This window comes from Canis lupus, chromosome 14 (assembly GCF_011100685.1).
Source record: "Canis lupus familiaris isolate Mischka breed German Shepherd chromosome 14, alternate assembly UU_Cfam_GSD_1.0, whole genome shotgun sequence".
In the NCBI taxonomy this organism is placed as follows: Eukaryota; Metazoa; Chordata; class Mammalia; order Carnivora; family Canidae; genus Canis; species Canis lupus.
Genome location: NC_049235.1, coordinates 42,676,099 through 42,700,484, shown reverse-complemented (window position 1 = coordinate 42,700,484; position 24,386 = coordinate 42,676,099). Strand labels below are relative to the sequence as shown.

The following is a 24,386-nucleotide window of genomic DNA, read 5'->3' as shown; positions in this document are numbered from 1 at the left end:
TGCGACTCAACCGAACATAGGATTATGTTCCACTTAGGCAGCTCATTTAAACTTTTTTCAACTTTTGGAGAATGAGTTTAACTTCTGTTTCTCCATCAGGATTAGCTAGCTCTATGCAAAGTTCTATTCCAATGTTGGTTGTTCCTGAGCTGTCAGAAAAACAGACACTTTATGGTTTAAAAATAAATATAATAAGTTTCCTTATTCAGAAATGGCAGAACAGATTTTATATGACTATTCCACCTGCATGTCACTGGGTTTGGAAAATTTCAACATCCAGGATAATAACCTGGAAACTTCTGGGCATGAAGACAAGAGCTAGAATGGAAAGTACTTCCTTTCTTTCCTTGTGCAAAGAGAGACAACATTAGCTCTGTGTGCTGGCAGAGGGAGCAAACATACAGTGTTTCTGGTTTCCCTATAGGACCCAAAACAAAAAGCAAAAAAATCTTTCAGGAATGCAAGGATGATTAGTTGGTAAAGTTTTCCTTGGCCACTCCCCAAGTTTATCAAGAAGGGCTTTTGTTCACCAGCAGACCAACTCTCACTCACTATCACTATTCAAATTATTAGACCACTGTTTCCAGAAGGGTTTTCCAGGAATTCCTAGCTCTGAATGATAAGTACTTTTTGAACAATGGGTTTTAGGGTAAAAAAAAAAAAAATCCAGAAACACTGATTTAAACAAGTCTTCATTGGTTTATTTACTTAAGTACTCCGAATAGGCTGATTGACATGCAATGTGAATCTCCAAGAGTGAGTTGGAGAATTCAGTTGTGGACTCCATTTTCTAGTAATGCAGTGAACCAGACATCCTAAAAAATCTTCTCTTTACAAAACACCTAGAAGTTCTGGATGAAATATATAAGTAAAATGCACAGAGATGCAAAGTTAGAGAAATCCCCAGGGGCAAAAATTCAAAGGAGAAACCAGGCCAGCGAGGAAAGGCTAAAGCCACCCCTGAATGGGGAGCATTTTCCAATCCTGCAAACATAGCACTCTGAGTTTTAACAGCTGCATGAGAGACAGAAGTTAGAATTGCCAAACCTCCATTAAGCTTAGATCCTCAAATGTATACTCTGTTAGATGAAAGGAAAAACTAGGAAAAAACCCACTCAAGAAAAGAGAGGTGATAAGGAATACTTCTATCTTGGGCTGTGTTATTTATTTGGGAAAAGTCTTGTCCTTTCCAACTTGGGCCCAGCAGAATGGCTCCCGCAAAGAAGGGTGGCGAGAAGAAGAAGGGCCATTCTGCCATCAACGAGGTAGTGACCAGAGAATACACCATCAACATTCACAAACATATCCATGGAGTGGATTTCAAGAAGCCTGCCCCTCAGGCACTCCAAGAGATCTGGAACTTTGCCTTGAAAGAGATGGGAACTCCAGATGTGCGCATTGACACCAGGCTCAACAAAGCTGTCTGGGCCAAAGGAATAAAGAATGTGTGCGGTTGTCCAGAAAACATAACGAGGATGAAGATTCACCAAACAAGCTGTACACGCTGGTTACCTACGTACCTGTCACCACTTTCAAAAATCTATAGACTGTTAATGTGGATGAGAACTAATCACTGATTGTCAAATAAAGATATAAAACTGAAAAAAAGTCTTACATTATATTTCATAATAATAGACTCCCTTTATCATCTGAGAAATCACAAGGTAAAAAAATTAACTTACAAAAATTTCAGATTATAATGCTCTAGTGTTCCTTGAACAGCAAAACAAAATTCCTTTCTCAAGGCACTCATCCTCCACCCAGGCCTTTCAGTATTTCCATAGCTGAAGTCCACAGAACATGAGTTCAAAATTCAAAATTACAAAACACATGAAGAAATAGACTATTATGAGCTTGCAGAAACAATAAACATCAGAATTTTACCTACAAGGATTTCAGATAGGAATTATTGGATATGAAATATAAAATAAAAGTATTTAAATTATTTAAATAAAGGAAAGAGGGAATAAAAACATGAAGAATAAGATGCTTTTACAGAAGAACAGATAGATTTGAAAAAGAAACAACTTGTAGAAATAAGAACATCATTATTGAAATTAAAATTAAATGTTCAGATTAAGCAGCAAATAAGATACTGCTAAAGACGGAATTTGTAAACTAGAAGATAAATCTGAAGAAATTATTCAGATGGCAGCACAGTGAGACAAATGTGGAGAGTTTAAAAGAAACAGAAAATGTACAGAAGTAACTATGTCCAATAGGAGTTCCGGGGGAAAGAACAGAGAGAGAGGAGATAATACATGCATAGATAATGGCAGGAAATAGTATAGAATTTATGTAACAAATCTATAGGTTTAGGAATAACAGTGAATCCTAAGCATAATTAGTAAAAATAAACTGATATCCAAACCTATTGTAATGAATCTATGAAAACAAAGAAAAGATCATTTATCTTGTCAGAGATAAAAGACAAATTACATACAGAGAAATGTCCGTTACCGATGGCATGACAGCAGACTTCTTAGTCGCAACACCACAGCTGGAAAGCAGTGGAATGTTGAATGGAATGCTGGGAGAAAGTAACTGTCCAGGAGGGAGGATTGCATCCTCAATCAAACTGTCTTCCAAGGAAGAGGTAAAACAAAGACAGTTTTAGACACACAAACACTGGGAGTTTGCCATTGACAGATTTCACTAAAAGGGAACCTTTGGTTCTTTTTCACAAAAAGGATGTCCTTTAGGAAGAGAAAACTGATCCCAAAGGAAAGATCTCAGATATAAAAAGGAATAGTGAACAAGAAAATTGATTTAAAAAGGTGATAAGTCTAGAGGCCCCTGGGTGGCTCAGTGGTTGAATGTCTGCCTTCGGCTCAGGGTGTGACCCTGGGGTCCCAGGATCAAGTCCCACGTGGGGCTCCCTGTAGAGAGCCTGCGTCTCCCTCTGCCTGTGTCTCTGCCTCTCTCCTTGTCTCTCATGAATAAAAAAGTGATAAATCTAAATCAACTTTCATGTATAAAATTAATATTTGAAATATGCCCTTATTATATAGATAGTATTACCTATGTTGTGCTATATATAATATTACATGTAATATATTATACATAATAATATTATTATATAGATAATAAAAAGAGCCAAAATATTTAGACAGAAATCCTCTCTAAACTGGGATGGAAGTGATTAGAGTTGAAGGGAATGTAGAATTTCCCCAACGTATTTAAGCACGGATCTGTAATTTGCAAGCATCTTGTGGGTTTATGTTGCCAGGAAATGTACTTTGTGTTTGCCTTGGCATAGCTGGCTCAACAGAAGCAATCTTGTTCACATCTTGGGTCCTGGCGTGGGGCTAGACAAGGCTGCTGTTAGGAAGCTTCGCAGCAAGTGTGTTCACAGTGGGCGGCAGTTGGGGTGCCAGATAAAATACAGGACACCCAGTTAAATTTGAATTTCAAATAAATAGCAAATAAAAATTAATCATTGTTTATCTGAAATTCAGATTTTTTAAAAAAAGATATTATTTATTTATTCATAAGAGGCACAGAGAGAGAGGCAGAGACATAAGCAGAGGGAGAAGCAAGCTCCCTGCTTACCACTGAGCCACCCAGGTGTCCCTGAAATTAAAATTTAACTGGGTATCCTGTATTTCCTTTTAATGAATACAGCACCTGTTGGAAGATGAAGAAATCGGGCAAGAGCATGGGCCAAGAAGTGATGGAGGGGAGGACACAGTTCTCAGGGTTCCTCAGGGTACATGTACTTCTGAGTTATGAAAGCACCAAAGCAGAAGTTGATTATGTTAGCAGACTCCCAGCTGGTCTCCCCAGATAAGCAGATTGTGCTGTGAACTGTCATTTCGGATCAACTGGGGATTTTCGTGTTTGCCACCTAAGAAGGGGAGATGGGATGGGCTGAAGAGTGAACAAAGAACAAAGGAAAGAGCAATCATGACTCCACGCTCCACTCCCAGAGAACTTCCATTACATGACCCAGGCAAAGGGCTAGCTCTGAAGCAGATCCAAATGTTATACACGGGAATAGGCCAGTTGTTATCTTCCAGAAGCTCTTTCCATGAACAATACCTCTGAAACCATGGTGAACTATAGTAGTAAATGCTTGTTAGTATTTACATGGGCCAGATTCTGAACAAAGTACATTTTTAAAAAGATTTTATTTATTTATTTGAGAGAGAGAGAGAGTGCGCACAAGCTGGGGAGAGGGAGAAACAGGTTCCCCACCAAGTGGGGAGCCTGATGTGAGGCTGGATCCCAGGACTCTGGGATCATGACCAGAGGCGAGGGCAGCCGCTTAACTGACTGAGCCACCCAGGTGCCCCTGAACAAAGCATTTAATAACTCTTAATATTTATGGCACTCCCATGTGGTGGGTGCTATTTTATTCTTAAGCCTAATTCACAGATGAGGGCACTGAGCTTAGAGGCAAGCATCTTCCCTAAATCACACCAGGTAGCAGGGTCTGGATTTAAATCTCGGCTACGGGCTCCAGAGTTATGCTCTTAACTACTAGCTATACTGTCTATCAGTGTAAGAAATGGCCTGTCCTGGAAGCTGGACAGGATGTTGATAAGAGGGTGGCATAAGCAGGAGCTAAACTCGAGGGTCCTGTCTGGCTCCATCCCCTCCTTGCTGTGTTTCTGCACACCTACTGGTACCTTCTGTAACAGGGTGCTAGTGTTGCTTTGAGAAACTATCCTACTGGAAATAGTGTTCTTGGATGGTGCTAAGTTGCAGTCATATGAACTGAATAGAACCTCTTACAACGGATTTGAATCTTGAGAGAAGGATCATCTGATCTCAAGATGGTGGAAGCTAACACATCTAAGGTGGTTTCCTGAAGAATTTCTGTCTCCTCAATCCTTATGGGCACCCTGGTTTCTGTCTCTTCTGAAGCCACTGCTTTTCCTTGGATTCTGTGACCCACTCCATGTGTTTTCAAATATTTCTTTTCTTTTTTTTTAATGTTACTTTTTTTTTTTTTAGATTTTATTTTTTTATTCATGAGAGACAGAGAGAGAGAGAGAGAGAGAGAGAGAGGCAGAGACACAGGCAGAGGGAGAAGCAGGCTCCATGCAGGGAGCCTGATGTGGGACTCGATCCTAGGTCTCCAGGATCACACCCTGGGCTGAAGGTGGTGCTAAACCGCCAAGCCACCCAGGCTGCCCTAAATATTTATTTTCTTAATCACAGTTGGTTTCTATTGCTTGTAAATAAACAACTAGAACAAGTGCCATACAAAAAGAAGTGATGATGATGATTATACATTGGTGTGAGCCACTTCATTTTTTTTCCTTGTCTTACACATTACAGGATATGATAAGAGCTTCTTCCAGAGTCAAGACTTGGGTGAGTCGAGGACTTTTGCCCAGAGGGCTAAGTTTCAGAAGATGCTCACTCTCAGATTCATGCAAGTGCAGGGCAGACACCTAGGCAAAGTTTTCCCCTTAAGGCCTGAGGGTAGCATTTACTTCTGCATTAAGTGAACCAATCTCATAACGCAGGCACCATAGATGAACAACAAAAACTTTTGAAACCTTCCATGATTTGTCCTCACCTCTAGTTTGTTCAGAGACTGTTCTTTGGAGAGGGAGGAGCAAACACTATTCCAGAGAGATTTCTGATTTGAGAGTCTTAGGAATTTCTTTTTAAAGCTGAGTATATCCATTGAAACTATCCCTCAGGAGATTGGTTCTTAACTCTGGCTGCCCATTGGAATCATCCAATCTTATGAAACCTCCAATGATTTGGTTCTACCATCCAGAAAATTTAATTCATTTGGTTTGGGGAGGGTCCAGTGAATCAGCTTTTCAGGTGATTCTAATGTGCAGTTGGAACTACTGCTCTGAGTGTATTATAGCTTAAGGATCTACTGGAAATACTGACCCAGTCCCATGACAGAGCCATAGGGATGAGAGCAGCTGAAGAGTCTATTTCCATACATAGAATTAAAAATCTAGTTCTTCTCTTACTTGCTGTATGACTTGGGCAAATTAATTCATTTTCTTATCTGTAAAATAAGTATCATGTTGGTAGCAAATCTGATGGTATTGTGGCAAATAAGTGAGGTAACATATGTAAAGCTGTGAGAACAGTGACCTATATGTAATTAGTGCTCAAAAATGTTAGCCATCAATTTCGTCATGGTCACCCCTATGATTGAGCTTAGACCACTCCCTGAAAAGACATCGAGCTTCTTGCGTATTTCTGGCCACTTGGGAAAGTAGAGTGTTCCTTCAGACAGGTGCCTTGGAGATGTGCAGGGTTATGTGGCTGCAGACCCTGAGAACGAGCATGCATCATTTCCTGGAACTCACTTCTCCTGGGGTAGTTGTCCAGAAGCAAAACTGCTTCTTGACCTGAGTCAGGAGACCAGCCACCCAGTTCCACATAGTGGGACAGGAAGTACAGGCCAGCGAGGATATTCTTGCTTCAGTCTAGCTCCCTCTGGGCTGTGGAGCCAGCTTTTCTCCTCCTATTTTGTGTTCTTAATTTAGATATCTAAGGCCAGGCCTTGAAACCCTGTAGACTATCAGTGCAAACCTGCTTCTCTAATCTCCGTCTGAAATTTTGAGCAGGGGAAAGGTGATGAGGAAGTCACAAAAATTCATGGAGTGCCAGGCCTACACCTGCTTATCACTGGGATGAGTGGAATAATCATTGCAGTTGTAATAGCTGACATTTATCGAGCACATGCTATATTCCAGGCATTGCACATTTCCCCCCCTTTAATCTCATTCAATCCTCTGTGACACCCTATGAATTGAAAACTATCATTGTTTCCATTTCAAATATGAAGAATCGAAGTCTCAGGACCTCATCCAAATCCACACAGCGAATAAGCAGGAGAGCTGGGATGGGAACTCAGGAAGCTTTATTCTAGAACTCAGGCTGTTAACCACGGTGCCCTGTCAGCTTCTAGCCCTAAGGCATGTGCTGCGTCCATTCTCCCTTAGGGAATGCAGCACCCACTGGCATGCTGGATTTGTGGTCAGGATGTGAACAAGGAAAAACAGACCTGAAGGATTCTTTGCTATTTAAATGAAAGCACCATGCCTTGGGCTAGGTGATGGTGGCTGGAGAGAGAGCAAGGAAGCACAGAGATAGAGAGGACCAAGTTTAACATGGTCCCCGTTTGGAGAAAATTATCTCATTTGAAAACACTTAGCTAGATAATTAGTTCTTGTACGCATCCCCAAAAGCCCCACTCATCAAACACTTCGGAGAAGCACTGCTGCTAGCTCAGCATTGGGTGTGCTGGATTCTAATGGGGAATTGGATTCCTGGGTTTGAACTCCCACCTTGCTGCCTTTGCTGAGCGGCTTTGGGGAAGTTGCACAACCTCTTCATGCCTCAGTTGCCTCACCAATAAAAACCGAAGAAATGTTAATAGTACCCCCTTCAGGTTGATGTGAGGATTTAATAAGTGAATACATGCAAATAGCTCAGAATAGTGACCTGCTTACTGTAAGTGTTTGATGATTTTAAGCTGTGATCGTTTTATATTTTTGCCACAGAAGCTACATGGTGAATAAGACAGTGCCTGACCTCCAGAAGTTCAGTCTAGCCCTGGAGGAAAATTAATAACTGTAATGTGTGTGGTTTGCAGAGAGGGATGACAGGGTGTGGCGGGAGCCTGCAGCGGGCACATCTAGCCCATTCTAGGTGTGTGTGTGGTGGAGGCGGTCAGCATAGGCTTTCTAGAGGCATGGATATCGGGGATGAGAGGCTTGCAGGATGGAAAGTTAGAGGGAGGCGCAGCGATCCAGGCAGGGGGAAGAGCAGGAACTGAGAGAAAGCATTTCACCTCTGTAGGATTGCCAAATTTAGCACTAAAAATACAGAATGCCCCATTTAATTTGAATTTCAGATAAACAATGAAGAACCCTTTAGAATAAGTATGTGCCATGAAATATTTTTAGCATAAGTATGTCTCAAATATGGTATAATAAGAAAAATCATGCGTTGCTCATCTAAAATTCAAATTTAGCTGGGCAATCTGTATTTCAACTGTTAGCTATATCCATCCACATGTAAGGAGGTGAAGGTGTTTCCGTGTAGCTGGTGCTGGCGGAGGGAAGGAAGGGTGGGTAAGGCTGGGAGGCAGGTAGGAACCGGATCGTGAAAGATCTTGTAGCCAGGGCACAGGAGGGCAGGAGCACCGGGCCCTGGGGTCCCAGACAGACAGACAGACCAGGTTCAGCCGCTCTCTGCTGACAAAATCCAAGACGGAGAAATGAATGGTGGTGAAACAAGAAAGGAATTAATTTCAGTGAGGCCAACTTGGACAGACAGCGCACTAGCATATTAGATGGTCTCCAATGTGCTGAAAATATTTCCAGTTTTGTATAAGGAAACTGTGGGACAAAGTTCTTGGATACATGCAGGCGGGCATAAAGGTCTGGTCAATCATTGTATTGGAGTCAATCAGGCTGAGGCTTGCTGGCTCAGGGCTGTCCTTACTGCTTGAGAGGGTACTTTCCATTCCCCTTAAGAGATGCTTTGCCTAGAGGGTCTTTTGCCCAAGTTCAGAGATAAACTAGAAAGAAGAACTTAATCACTTAGAAAGCACAGACTGAGGTCAAAATGGAAGTAGTTGAAGTCCTCTTTTAATCTCAGGCCATGTCAGGGATTTGGATTTTATCCTGAAATTGATGATGAGACTTTGGCGAGCATACACCACCAGTAGGTGAAACCACAACACAGCAGTGCTAACCATGTCATCAGGCACGAGGAGAGGAGTATTAGCTTCTATGGCTGCATAAAAAATTACCCTACAGTTAGCATCTTAACCATAAACATTCATTACCCCCTAGTTCCTGTGGGTCAAGAATTTGGAAGTGACTTAGGTGATTTGGGCCCAGGGTTCCTGATGAGGCTGTAGTCAAATGGCCACCAGGGTTGCATCATCTGAAGGTTTTATTAGGGCTAGAGGATTTGCTTTCCAAGGTGGCTCACTCCCATGGCTAAACCACTACCGGCTGTTGGCAGGAGAGCTCAGTTCCTTGAAACCAGGACCCTCTCTGGGACTACTCGAGCCTCTCACAGCATGGCAGCTGGCTCAGTGATCCAAGACACAGCAAGGTGGAAGCCACATGTCTTTTGTGACCTTAACTGTGCAAGTCACACACCCATCATTCCCACAATATCCTAGTGGGCACGCAGATCAGCCCTGCTGGGTGCCAGAGGATACTAAGGATGTAGATACAAAGCAGGCAGGGACCACTGGGACCACCCTGGAGGCTGGCTACCATGAGTGGGCATCCATGATGCTTATGGCTTTGAGGTGGCAGAGAATGATAGAAGCATGTAATCAGGAAGAAGGGCTTGGCGGAGCAGGGATATGGGACAGGAGGGGAGACAAAGAAAAGAGAAAGGAAGGAAGGAGTGTTGGAGCAGTTTGCAGCCCACTCACAGCAGAGCATACCCAAAGCCATCACAAGAGAAAGTCCCCAAAATCCCAATTTTCTGTGCTCGAGATTGAGTTGGCACCCGGGTGGCTCAGTTGGTTGAGCACCTGCCTTTGGCCCAGGTCATGATCCCAAGGTCCTGGGATGGAGCCCTGCATCGGGCTCCCTGCTCAGTGAGGAGCCTGTCTCTCCCTCTCCCTCTGCTGCTCCCCTGCTTGTGTTCTCCTTCTCTCTGTCAAATAAATAAATAAAATCCTTAAAAAAGAATTGAGTTCCCAGTGTGAAATAGGAAGTTAGCATGCTTAAGGAGAAAAAAGTGGTAATTAGTTAAGGGAACATAATTACGTGTGGTTTTAGTATTAATGGATAGGGAGAAACCATAATCTACCGACCTATCTGTATTTGTATATGTTAAGTGTATAGCTCTTTCTAAACATATATATATGTAATTTAAATATATAAATATATTTATTTGCATATTAAATATATTTATAAATAAATATTTATATAATTTATAAATACATAAAAATCACACATACACTTATAAATAAAATTATATGTGCGTATTTAGAAGGAGCCATAAACTTATTAACAGATATTTTAACAGTTTTCCTTTAGGAAGAAAAGTCCTGATAGAAACAAATCTGTAGGAAGAGTGCCCTCTGCTGCCACTTGCACAAAATAGATTTTCTGTCTGTCTATACCAAGAAAAACACTTTAAAAAGGCTCTTAGAATATCTGGCTGCTGTCTATAACAAAAAATAAACAAAATTTAAAAAATAAATACAAACAAAATAAAACTATAGCTTATATAGTTGAAAAGTGATAACACATTTGCCTCTTCAAGTATCTTCAATATTTCTTTTTCTGTGTTGTAGAAAGCCATGTTGCTACATCTTTAAATTTGACTTTATTTTTTCAGTCATTAACTGTAATGTAAATATAATTGAGAAATGGAGACATGAGATAGTGATGCGATATGCAATTAGGAGCATTTCTTCCAGGGACACTGGGGTGGCTCAGTGGTTGAGCGTCTGGCTTTGGCTCAGGGTGCTGGGATCGAGTCCTGCATCAGGCTCCCTGCAAGGAGCCTGCTTCTCCCTCTCTGTATGTCTCCGCATCTCTCTCTCTGTGTCTCTCATGAGTGGATAAATAAAACCTTTTTTTTTTTTTTTTTAAAGTAGCACTTCTTCCAAACTCTTAACTAAATAAAGGCAATCTCCCTTTGGGTGCACAGATCCATAGGTCAGGGGCCATGATGACCTGGTCAAGAACAACTCCTTGCAGTGGCAGGAGGAAATGGCTTTATTTGTTCCAGGGCACCATTCTGTCCCATTCTCAACTTTACCAGGATTTCCCTTGAGCTCTTCTCATTAGACCTGAATAGAAGGTAACAGGAATCCTCCCTCTCCTGGAAATCTTTCCTGAAGGCATCTCAGGAATCCCCTTTCTCATCACTCTGGCCTCTTTTTATACCCTTCATCTGTCCGAGGTGGTGAAAAGCCTGGGAATTGGTGCAGACCATTTCTTGTCCATATGGGATGGTCTCTCAATCATTCCAATTATGCGCCCGGAAAATGTTCTACAGTATGTCCTCAAGGTCCTTCAATGACAGTACAGATCATCCTATTTATTTTCCTTAACTGCTATATTTAGGTCCCTAGGAAGGCTTTCCACAGTTTATCCAGTCATTATCCTGGTGATGGATATTATTGTACTTCTAAGTATTGTGCTGCTGCACATGAATGGAAATCAAATATTCATACATACGCCCTTGTGCACATGTACAGGTGTTCCTCTGGGCTAAAAAAGGGTGGGTGGGATTATTGGGTCATAAGCTACATGCTTGAAAATGTTGAAATGGTCCTGTCAAATCCTATGTAATGTGGCTGCTCCACCTCTCCTTCCGCCCCACTGGCAATGTTTTAGGGCACTCGTTTACCCACTTTCACCAAAGTATTCTTCTGCCTCCCAGTGTAATAATGCACCTGGTTGTTGTGGATTCGTACTAATACCCATCACCCACCTGGCTTAATGAGTTCCTTCACCTGTCTACGGTCAACCGACACTCAGCCTTCCATCCCTCCTCATCTTAGCACATCTTCCAGCACAGCAGAAATTTCAAGCAAACTACAGTTTGGAGTGCCCGGGTGGCTCAGTTGGTTAAGGCATCTGACTCTTGATTTCGGCTCAGGTCATGATCTTGAGGTCATGAGATCAAACCCTTCGTCAGTGGGGAGACTGCTTGAGCATTCTCTCTCTCCTCTCTCCCTGCTCCCTCTCTCTCTCTCAAATAAATGAATAAATTTTTAACAAAAAAACCCCTGCATTTTTACACTTCCCTTTGGATTAAGTGCTGGGTGCAAATTAGGTCCTGCCAATGAGATGCATTCATCGGAAATTTAAAGGTGGAAATGAGGTTGAGGGGCCTGCCTGTTGCTTTTGGGGGCTGTTGGTGATGTCACATGTGGTAATAGAATGCAGTGTTTTCTTCCTTCCGGAAGTGGTCCAGTGTCCGATCTCCAGATTTGTGGACAGTGAGAGTACCAGTGACTTCTGGATCCCCGCTACTTAATTCTGGATCTTATCCACACTGACATTTTCTTGGACCCAATAGTTCCAGTGGTAACCTTGATTTTCCACCTTCCTGGTTGGGACACACACGAAAGCTTCCCTGGTGCGTCAGTTCCACATTGTTCTGGGCATCATTCTTGGAGATCTAGCCCACAGTGCAGTCCTCCAGTAGCCATAATCGACGGTCTCACTTTCCTTGTTGGTAGGCCAGGTAGTGAAATTCTTCGGATTTAGTACAATGGATTCCACAAAAAGTACTGAGCTGAGCTTAAGCTAGTAGACTAACAGGTCATGTGCCTAAAAAGAGCCCCAGACTCTTCTATGTCCTGTGTTCTGCTCTAGGCTCTGCCCCTTACCAGCTAAACAACCTTCATTAAATCTCTTACAGCTTTTGGGACCAAGCATCCTGGACTCTAAAATAAGGTCTGCAGGCAGCTTTTAAGGCCATTTTAGCCCAATGACTCTACTGTTCTATGAAATCATTATATAAACCTAAGGAACGAAATGGTTATCTGTTATCTGTCGAATAACCTCACAGCTGACAAAGTATTAGAAGTCTTGCAAATGACACATTCCCCCCTCTTCCCCCTCGTTCTGCTTGTCAGTCTTAGGCACTAAGCCTTCTCTTTCTGTGTGCTTTCTTTTGTTTCATCTTCCATTAATAGTAAATTGACATAAAATGGCAGTCCCAGAGCATTAGAGGCGTTGCTATGGAAACAGCCTTGATTCATTGAAGTAAACATGAAGCTGTTGATGCTCTTCCCTGAGGTGCTGGTAAAAAGGAAAACAAAATAAATGTTATAACAAAAATGACATTTTGCCTTTAGAGGAAGTGGACCACACTCTGAAGGCTTGATCCCAGGGTGTGTATAGCACGTTATTGCAAAGATTCAGGTGCACCCCAGGGCTAACGGCGCTTCCTGGTTCAGCAGCTCACATGATGGAGCAAGACTGATGGGCAGGTGCTGGTCCTGTCCCCCTGCATCCCAGTCAGAGAAATCTCAGAACTCATTGTGAATAGGGACGGCTCAGTGGTTCATTGATTGAGCGTCTGCCCTTGGCTCAGGGCTTGATCACAGAGACCTGGGATCGAGTCCTGCATCGGGCCTCCTGCATGGAGCCTGAGCCTGCTTCTCCCTCTGCCTGTGTCTCTGCCTCTCTCTCATGAACAAATAAAATCTTTTTTTTTTAACTTTTTTATTTATGATAGTCAGAGAGAGAGAGAGAGAGAGGCAGAGACACAGGCAGAGGGAGAAGCAGGCTCCATGCACCCGGAGTCCGACGTGGGATTCGATCCAGGGTCTCCCGGATCGCGCCCTGGGCCAAAGGCAGGCGCCAAACCGCTGCGCCACCCAGGGATCCCACAAATAAAATCTTTTAAAAAAACTCATTATATCATTTATATCATTGTGAATGATATAAAATAAAAATTCCTCCACTTCAGACTCAGTGGTTGCGGCTCAAACTTGTATTTTGGAGGGGGTTGCCAATGAAATTTTTTCTCTTCCCTTCAAATCATTTCATTTACTTTCAGAAAGAAGATTTTTTTGTTGTTGTTGGCTTGCTTTCTTTATTTCTTTTCTTTTTCTCTCCTTTCTTTCCTTCCCTTTTCTCTCATTTTATTGAGGTTTATCATACAATAAAATTTACTCACTTAAAAAAAATTACTTTACGCATACTGTTTGATAAAGTTTGATGACTGTGCACAGTCATTCAAATTCCACTCAAATCAGGTGGAACAATTCCATCATTCTGAAAAGCTCCCTCCTGTCCCTTTGCAAAGTTCCCTCTACCCTGATTCCCGGCTCCAGACCACCATGAGCCTGCTTTCTCTCCCCACGGTTTTACCTTTAGTAGAATTTCACATAAATGGAATCATTCAGTGTGTTGTCTTTCGTGTTTGCCTTCTTTCATCTAAAATAGTACTTGTGATATTCATCCATGTGGTTGTATGTATTATTCCATTCCTTTCTCTTGATGTATAATATTCTATGATAGGTTTATACCGTAGTTTATTTACTCACTTACTAGCAGATGGAGATTTGGGTTGTTTTCAGTTTCTGGCTACTGTAAATAATGCTGCCAATACACGAATGCTGGGGTGTGTGGCAAGTGTACAAAGTTTCTTAACCTTACAAGAAATTGTCACACTGTTTTTGCAAAGTGGCTCTGTGATTTTGCATTCCCACCAGCAATGTAGGAGAGAGAGTTCCACATCCCTGAAAACAGAGTATATCATGTCTCAATTTCTGTACTTTTCTCATCTTGGACAATTATAAGTTTGTGGACCATAGTTTGAGCAGGACTGCTCCAAGCCGTTTACAGGAATAGGTCCATTATCCCAAATGTAATTTGAAAAACAATGAGGCACCCTGGTTATCCCTGACCAGAACAGCAGGATCTATGCAAAGCTCCCCCTGGGTTGAGAAAATGAAAATGATGCAAATCTAGTCCTACAGCTTTTTTTATGGGTTCTTTTAATGCCAACCCTGGGGCATACTTTGAATTTTCTTTCTTTTCTAAATAGTGGGAAATAAACATATCTATTTTTTAGGAAAAGATTTTATTTACTATTTGACAGAGAGAGAGAGAGAGAGAGAGAGAGAATGAAGCAAAAGCAGGTGGGGCAGTAGGCAGAGGGAGAGAGAGAAGCAGGCTCCCTGCTCAACAGGGCTCTATCCTAAGTCCCTGGGATCATGACCTGAGCTGGAGGCAGACGCTTAACCGGCCGAGCCACTCAGGCGCCCCTGAAAATATCTATTTTTTAAAATGAATCCTAATCTAGCTTCAGCATGTTTTGTGGTCCCGGCAGCAAGGCCATAAGCATCATTTCTGGCCTCTTTACCAGGGTTAGGATTGACTTTGGCAGAGCCAGACTATCATGGGTGGGTGACCAGCCCAACTCTGGAACAAAGGCTAAATGGGGGTGGATGGAGTCATGGAGATGCAACTGGAGCCAGGACAGGAAAAAAAAATGTAGTTGAACCCTAATTAGGAGTTAGGGAAGGATAGAACATTGCCCGAGGGAGTAGTTGAAGCAACTTTTCTAGCTCAGGTAAGTTTAACATTTGGTAGAAGGAAGAAGGAAACACAGAGATGATCCAAAATGTCAGGACAGCCTGCTGGCTATTTTGTTGCCTGCCCCTTCAGAAGGCAAATCTGAGTCACCGCACAGTCGGGTGGACTAGGTGCCACACAATTATATGTGTAGTTTTAAATCTGGACTCAAGAGCCCCAAAGGCAGGTTGATTCAGCTGCTTATTTGTGACTGAAGGAGAGTATTAAAGTATTCAGAAATGCATTAAACACACTTATCTCTAATTACTTATAGAGGGTGGGGTTAGCCCAGAGTGGGGTCGTCTCACTAAATAATGCAGAAGAAATTCCATTAAAAGATTAATTCACTAAGGAAAGAGTGTGCTATTCCCAGAATAAAAGTAGCCATAAAATATGGGAGATCCTGCTGAGACAAAGCTGCCACTGCTGCTAATGGGTTATTTTTGGCAACGTATTTTGGAATAAGGTACAATTATTGAAGACACATAAAGAATTAGACCTGCATTAAAACAGAGCACATATTTTTTTTTTCACAAAATATAAAGTTTAGGGAAAGTTTATGGTGAAGAGTTTTTGGATGAAAGGAGGCTGTGGGAAATAAAATATATTATCCCTTTGAGTTGAAACTCTTCTCTTTTTTCTCTGTTGTAATTAGCCATACATGACAATGGCTGCAGGAATTAAAATGTACTTATCTTTGAAGTAAAAATACCAGGTTAAAAAAAATTCAAGCTCACAGATAGCGAGGCAAAGTACTATAAGATGCTTTACATATATTACATACATTACAAATTTATTATATAATCAGTGGGTTGGTAAGTCTGAAGTCCTCCTTTTAAGGGTTGATTCCAATGAAAGAAAGAATTTAAGTATGGAAATAATTACTAGACTCGGGTTAAGAAGGCTGCTAGGCAGTAAAATACCTGATTTATCACCCCCTCTCCCAAAAAATACACACTGTTTGAAACAATTCGCAAAATCAGTTGTAAATTATAACACCTTGGGGATTAAACACATTGGTCAAACTCTCGGAATCACTCCAGGAGAAATTTTATTAACTAAGTGTTCAAAAGGCTCCTCCTATAAGATGCTATGTTCAGGATGCTATAAGAAAGTTTCCGTGTATCCCAAGGCTCCAGAGATATGGGGTCTTACAGGTGAGCAGCTGGTGGTTACTTCTTTCACCCCAGACCAACACTTCTCTCTCTGCTTGTACTCAGGCCTGCGGTTTGGTTTCAGTAATGCACCTGGAGGAGGACAAGCGTGAGCCGTGATTCACCAGCAGCCAGGTGAGGGAAGGGAATAGAGGTGCAAAACCAGGAAAGGTGAGTGGAATGGTAGCCGCCAGAGGTTTGCATTTCTATATACTACTTTTAGCAAGCAATGAACCACAAACTGCCTCAAATAATTATGGAAGAATGACCCTTCTACCTGGTTTAACACTTAAGTAGCAGATCTTAGTGGATGTCTTCATTTTGTATGGCAATAGTTAGTTAGCCATTTGGGAAAAAGAATAATTCAGATCCTCATACATCAAAAGAAATTCCAGATGAACTAAAGAATTAGATGTAAGTGATTAAGCTATAAAATTAAGAATTAAGTAACGGATTATCTGAGTTTGGGATGGGAAAGGACTTCTTAGCTACAAAAGTCAATGGAAAAATATCTAAAAAGTCAAGTTTGTAATAATTTGACCACATAGAATACATATTACTCTGTATGCATATTTGACAACTAAGGCAAACAAAATAAAAATATAAAATTGAATATTTACAAAATTATTATAGAGGTGAACTAATTGTACTTGTTAACAAGAACCTCTCCCCCTAAATGAAATTAAAATGAACAAAGGATATGAAAAGGCAATTTATAAATTTAACATTTTATGAAAATAGCAAATAATATATTAAAGTGACCAGCCTCCCTAGGAACTAACCAGATCAAAATGAAAACAAGATCGTTTCTTTTAAATTATTAAATGGCAAAGAGTTGTTAAAAAGACAAGACACAAATGTAAGTCGGCAAAGATGCTCTAGTCATCAGATAGAGCACTTTGGGATATTTGTCAAATTTTACTTTGCTTCAGTAAATTTTCTTTCATTTACTAATGAACTAGTCAGAAGTATAAGGATTTATACATCAAGATATTTATTCATTAATTTATCAAAAGTTTGAAATGACCCCAATGCTCCAAACTTAGACTAATCTTATGTAAATTATAGTGTAGCCAGAAAATATTCTCTTTTAGCTATTTATTTTTAATCTAATTATTAATTTAGTTTTCCAAAATGTTGGTAGTTAGTTGAAGTTGTAATTAGCAACATGAGGAATATTCAGAGAATAATGAGCTTTTTGAGGTGTAACAAATACTTTATTCTACTTCAAAATGAAAGTAGTTTATTTTTCTGATTAAAAAAAATATGAAATTATGGAGGAGGCAGGGCAAGATGGCGGAAGAGTAGGGTCCCCAAGTCACCTGTCCCCACCAAATTACCTAGATAACTTTCCAATCATCCTGAAAAAAAAATATAAAATTAAAATAAGAAACTGAAGCAACGCAGAAAACCCAAAGGAAGAAGCAAAAGGGAATAAAAAACCCACCAGCTGTCAGAGATAAAAGAGATGTTAAGTTAATGAATATCCTTCCATATTCAATATCCTCTGTGCATACATGTAGGCACACGCTCTCATGCATAGACTTACACAATATTATTTTCATGGAGAATTTGAGCATGCTCAAATTGAATTTATTTCTTATCATTTGAGATATTATAGACAGGTTTCCAAGTCAAAATTATAAACTCAGTCATCATCTGTAATGATTGCATACTATCCTATCGCATATTTGTTCCAAAATTTAGTTAACTGTTCTTTCATTGATGGATATATTTTTTTAAAGATTTATTTTTCTACTTTAGAGAGAGCGAGCAAGCACACACATGAAGGGGGAGGCCCAGAGGGCGAAGGAGGGACTCTCAAGCAGACTCTCTGCTGAGCGAGGAGCCCCACACAGGGCTTGGTCTCAGGAACTTGAGATCATGACCTAAGCCGAAATCAAGAGTCAGACACTCAACCAACTGAGCCACCCAGGCGCCCCTTTTGATGGATATTTTTATCAACTAGACAGGGCAAGGGCGAATGCAGCTGTGAGTTTGTTTTTAGGGGAGATCCTCTGTCCCCTTGGTTGTCTATTTTCTTACAGCACAAAGAATGCCTCCCATACAGTTAATAAGCTTTGGGAACATAGCCACAAAGCACTCTGGGTGACCCCCCAAACTGGGCAATGGTTTGTTTGACATCACCAACTGAAGGTTTCAGCAACCCTTGAAGAAACAGGTTTCCAGCTGCCAGAGGAATCCTTGTTCCTTCGAAGCTGAATTTGCCTGGCCCCAGTGAGCCCACTCTGGGCAATCTGAGTTCATAGGGTCACGGACCAGACAATCCTGTCCCTCCCCACAGGGACATTGTCCTGAAGATTCTGATTAAGAATCACTTCTAATTAAGATCTAGTTCTGGAAAAAATTAAAATTACCGAAAGGTCACTTCTGGGGCTGGAGGGCTGAACTTGCCTTTTTTTCTTTCTTTTAGGTCTGGAGTTACAGTTGCAAGGAATTCCATGGTCTGTCCCATCAGGCCTGACTCAGATTGGTTTGCAAATTACTTTCTGCAAAATTCCACTTTGCACATTGGAATCTTACCTCTAACTCTTACTTTTCCCATTGCGTTTCTGCTATTGGATCCTAGCTCTTCCCGCTTCCGACTAGAATGCCTAGCTAGGGAGTGTGTGGCATAATGCAGAAATGCGCAAAGGAAAACACGTGGACATTAAAAAACAAAACAAAACAAAACAAAAACCCAAAACTTCGTATGGCATCACACACAATTCCACATCCTTCAATTAATAGATTTGCAAGATATTGGGATGCCTGGGTGGCTCAGCGGTTGAGCATCTGCCTTCCACTCAGGGTGTGCTCCTGGAGTCCCGGGATCAAGTCCCTGCATGGAGCCTGCTTCTTCCTCTGCCTGTGTCTCTGCCTCTCTCTCTGTCTTTCATAAATAAAATAAAATAAAATAAAATAAGATTTGCAAGATATTTTTATGTAATTACTATTCTTATAAAACATTTAAGTGACACCAGAGTTATCTAAAACTAATCCCAGATATGACTTCCAATTTCACTCTGCTTAAGACAGTATGACTTCCCAAGGTCTACCATGTAAAGGATCGATCTCTTATCCTGCATGGTAAAAAGACTTTATAATCTGACCCAACTACCTCTCTCCCCTCATTCCCCACCATCCCTTATTATGTACACTATCAAAAAATGTTACCATATCATCATTTGGCTCATATTTTATCACTTTGTGGCTCAGCGGAAGTTTCTACCTTTGGCTAGAGTAGGGGCTTCTCAACCCTGGGCACCCATTAACATCACCTGGAGAACACTGACAACACCTTTTCACTTGCTTATATTTCAAATTTTAAAATTTTAAGTGATTTTAGATTTATAGAAGATTTATAAAGATAAAAGTTCCTATATGCCCATCACTAGCTCCACCTAGTGTTAACATCATATATTACCACACTACATTTATCAAAACTAAAAAATCAACGTTGGTTCATTCATAACTCAATACAGATTTCATTTGGATTTCACCTGTTTTCCGCTTACATCCTTCGTCTGATTAAAGATCCAAATTAGGGAACCACATAGTATTTACACGACATGTCTCCTTTGTCTCCTCCAATCTGTGAAAACTTCTTCTTCTTTCTTCTTCTTCTTCTCCTTCTTCTTCTCTTCTTCTTCTTCTTCTTCTTCTTCTTCTTCTTCTTCTTCTTCTTCTTCTTCTTCTTCTTCTTCTTCTTCTTGCTTTTTCTTTTTGCTTTTTTGCTTTTTCTTCTTCTTGCTTCTTCTTTTTGCTTTTTTGGAACTTGACGCTTGTAAAGAGCACGAGTCAGGTATTTTGCAGAAAATTCTTCCAGTTTGTTTGATATTTTCTTATCATTAAACTGGGGTTCTGGGTTTGGGCGAAGACTATCACAGAGGTTGTATGCTCTTTTTGTTGCTTCATATCAGGGGACACATAATAGCAACATGATGATGTTGAACTTGGTCAAAGTGGTGTCTACCAGATTTCTCCACTGTACTGTGACTGTTTTTCTCTTTCTGTACATATTAGTCATGAGTTCAGCCTACACTCAGGGTAAGGGAATTAACCCTCAGTTTTTGGAGGGAAAAGTACATCAAAAATATGGCCATAAAACCATAAAACCACTAAAACCACCACAATAACTAATATTTTGAGGGATTACTTTAAAGCTATGCAAATATCCTATTTTTCTGTAAAGGTTTGCCCACTTGACTTTCACGTCCATCTATGTGTCATGCCTCCAGCAATTGTTACTCTGGTATTCTCCAGGTGATTTTCTATATCCCTCATTTCTTCTGTGTTTATTAATTGGACTTCTATGTAAGGAAGATTTTCCCCTTCACCCCATCTATTTAATTATTCAATTGCAAATGAATTTGAGGGTATTTATTTATGCCTGGGTTATAATCTAATCCTACCTTTATTTTGTAAATTATTCCAGCTTTGGCCACCGGGGGCTCCTTCAGGCTGGCCCCTTTGTACTTAAGGCAAGCTCCCCTCACCCTCCACCCCCATTTTTTTTTTTTTTTTTTAAACAACACTTTCTTATTCCAATGCTACAAATAGGCTCCAGGTTTATCTTGTATTTTCCCTGCTTCAGGCCTTAGAGTTCATCATTTCTCTGAGGATCCCTGTTTCCTTTTTTTTTTTTTTAAAGATTCTATTTATTTATTCACGAGAGACACACAGAGAGAGATAGAGACACAGGCAGAGGGAGAAACAGGCTCCTTGCAAGAAGCCTGATGTGGGACTCCATCCCAGATCCCGGGACCATATCCTGAGCAGAGGCTCAACCGCTGAGCCACCCAGGTGTCCAGAGCCCTGTTTCCTTTTATTTAGAATCTAAGGTCCTATGTTAGGTGTGTTCATTATTAGTGGGGTGTCATTGCTTCTAGGCCCTCTCAGTGGATAGAACTAGGAAATGGATGCATAATAACCCAGGAATACATATATACTTTTATTTCTATATGTTTCTGTCTGCAAATATATGAAAACAAACACAAATTCATACTAATACCTTCAACTCTAATCCAGCATCACAGGCTTCATTTTAGCCTTCCCTAGGGAACATTTTTAAATGTCCTTGTCTGGGCCCCAACACAAGTTAATTAAATAGAAAGCTCCAGGGAGTCCTGCCTCCACTGATATTAAAAAAATAAAAAAGAAATCTCCCCAGGTAATTTTAATGTTCTTTTTTTTTTAAAGATTTATTTATTTATTCATGAGAGACACAGACTGAGAGAGAGATAGAGACACAGGCAGAGGGAGAAGCAGTATCCTCCCAGGTAGCCCAATGCAGGACTCGATCCTGGATCCCGGGATCATGACCTGAGCCGAAGGCAGGTACCCAACCACTGAACCACACAGGCATCCCTAATGTTTCCTAATGAGGGTTGGGAACTACTGGTCTACAGTGGTTTTTCCCAGTTTATCCTTCTGACTAGGGTCTACTCAATCACCTAGTGCCTCTATTCAGCCTTCCAGCATCCCTAAGCTATAATCTCCTTCCTTCCCCAAGCTCACGTCATTGCTTTGTTCCAATATGTGGTCTAGGCCTTGCATCATTGACTATACTTACCTCTTTAGATAATGGTCTTATTCAACAATTAATGAGCCCTTCAATAGCAGCTGACAGTCTCATTATCTGCTTGTCTTCATAGCTGTCAGACTGAGAGAACAAATATTGGTCACCAGCCCTAGAAGGGAGACCTCCACTGGCAGCCCATGAACAGGTCAGCCTCACCCCTGGACCCTTCTCAGACACCAAATGGATTTAGGGAAAAGGGCTGGAGTATCTAGTGATTCTTCTGGGGAGGGAAAGGAATGAGAAGAAGCTCAAAATCAGGGATATGATTGCAAAGGACTCTATTAAGAGTAAGTCACACCCTCTGAATTTTCTGGCCAGTCTTGTATGACCTGGGAAGCTTGTGTTACAGAAGTAAAAACTATGCACATGCCTGAAAATTGGGAAGAGCACAGAGAAATATTAAGAGTCATTATATTAAGGAGAAAGAGCCAAACGTGTATTCCTGTAGTTGTTACGGTTATAAAACTCTTTTGATGAAAAACATTATTTTGATTTTTTTTCTTGGTGAAAGTTTCAATATCTAGTCCCATGAAATGAATGTGTAACAAAACCCTTAGAAGTGGCATCAGTAACATCCGATTTTACCTCTAGCAGTCAAGAAAGGAGGAACATAGTGGGCAGGGAAAAGAATAATTTTAAAGTGAGTGATTGATGTATCTAAGTTATTCGTTTAAAAGGGATCAGTTACCAAGGGAAAAATAATTTAATAGAAAACTAGGAAAACGAAAGAGTCCACTATGAGTACTATTCAAAGTCTTGCCTATTTGGAAAATTGTGTAGTGTTACTCAAAGTACTTCTGAGTCCACAGTTGCCAGAACAAAAATCACAAATGAAATGGGGGAAAGAAGTGCATACATAGTACATTTCTAAAAACAGAGCAACATATTATGGATGACACTTGAGGTGGCTGGGTATTTGCAACATTGACAGCAGAGTTTTAATCGAGATTGACACGGACACTTCCCCTCACAGCCCAGGACTTCAGCACAGGAGCTACTAGATAAATATTTATTGACTGACTGGCAGGGAATTTCTCTAGACTAGGCTGAAATTATAATGGGAGTTGAGTGAGGTGGGAGATTGTCTCGAGGATTCCTCCCATGCACTTTCTCCTCTTTAGGTCTTGCTCTCTCTACCTAATCCCTAGAGTTTGCATTGCTCCAGTGGAAAGCCATTTGACTTCATAAACAAAGGGGGTAATTGAAAATTTAAAGAGATCTTATAGGGGAAAGGAAATAACCAGAACGAAGGAACAGTCTGCAGTTGGCCATCAAGCATGGGTAAAAGTCTAGCAGGGGAGATGTTTCTTGGTCAGAGGTCTTTCCTTTAATCATGCCATGTTACATATGCCCACCATCACCGTCATCAACTTAGTATTCAAAGTGGAGTCAAAGAAAAGTTCAAAGTGGCATGTACTGACTTAGGGAGACATTTATGAACAGTTTGGAGACACATAAGATCACAGGAAATGTCACTTGAGAAGTGTTGATAGAGATCTCCCAGTAGAAATGCATGATTTCTTCAGAATTTATATTTGTAACTAAACCCTTGTGGTTGCAAGCCATTCACTGGTTAGATATGCAGAATAATCGATATTTGGAAGAAGAATATAAAAAAAGATAAGGAAATGCAAGTGCCTTTTCAAGAATCTTCTGTTTTGTTCATGTTTAATGAGTGCTCTTTCATGGGAATTCAGCAGCACGCCGAGGTTAGGGGCTGTATGGGATTTATCTCAGATTTCCTCATCTACCACGCAGAAACTGATACAGAACCAACTGTTGTTGGATATTTAGGACCTTAGGAGCAGGTTTTAAGTGACTACTAGGTTTGATATCCTTTTTTTGCACATTGGGGAACTGAGACCCAGAGAGAGTAACTCGTTTGTTTGAAACTATTGGAAAACCAGTGACAGCACTGGGAATTAAATACATAATTTCTACTCCTGGTCAGTCACTTGTAGGAAATGATTAGCCTGATTTTCCTTTCCGGCAGATTTGGGTCACACCCACAGCCAACTTTTCCATTAGGCCCAATGCCCACAGCTCATGACACTTTTAGGGGCCCACAGAAAAGTTTTAATCTCTTTTAAAATCTGAAGAAAATCTATAAAATAAAATTTTAAAATTTAAGTTTAAATTAAATCCAGTCATTTTATTTAAATTAAATAAAAGGTAAATTTCTTTTAAAATCTGAAGAAAAAAGTTGTATCAACGCAGTCATAAAATGTCATCTTTAGGGATCCCTGGGTGGCGCAGCGGTTTGGCGCCTGCCTTTGGCCCAGGGCGCAATCCTGGAGACCCGTGATCGAATCCCGTGTCAGGCTCCCTGCTTCTCCCTCTGCCTGTGTCTCTGCCTCTCTCTCTCTCTCTCTGTGTGTGTGACTATCATGAATAAATAAATAAAATCTAAAAAAAAAAAAGTCATCTTTAGTAACTTTCTAATGGAGGAGGGGGCCCATGAGAGTCATAACACCGCCCTGATAGCAGCTCCCCTCCTACTGCAAATGTGAGGAGACACACTGGCATATGCTCTCAGGACAACAGAAACCACCATCAATGTAAGACAGGAGGACAATTTTCAAAATAAGGTCTTTCAGTCATAGCTTCTCTACAGCCCTCTTTTAAAGGTTAAGC

The 24,386-nt window shown here is 40.8% G+C and overlaps 1 long non-coding RNA gene across 3 annotated transcripts in view; it reads left to right on the top strand.

Moving 5' to 3' along the window:
- The window catches only part of LOC111098813, a 56,021-nt gene that overhangs the window by 30,756 nt on the left and 879 nt on the right, over positions 1 to 24,386 (top strand). The window contains exons 2-3 of one of the 3 annotated variants that reach the window (XR_005369637.1): positions 16,235 to 16,339; positions 21,826 to 21,897. This is a non-coding gene — a long non-coding RNA (uncharacterized LOC111098813). Of the gene's footprint in view, positions 1 to 16,234; positions 16,340 to 18,602; positions 19,475 to 21,825; positions 21,898 to 24,386 lie in introns of those variants that run through there. The other 2 variants (XR_005369636.1, XR_005369638.1) reach the window with 2 other exon arrangements.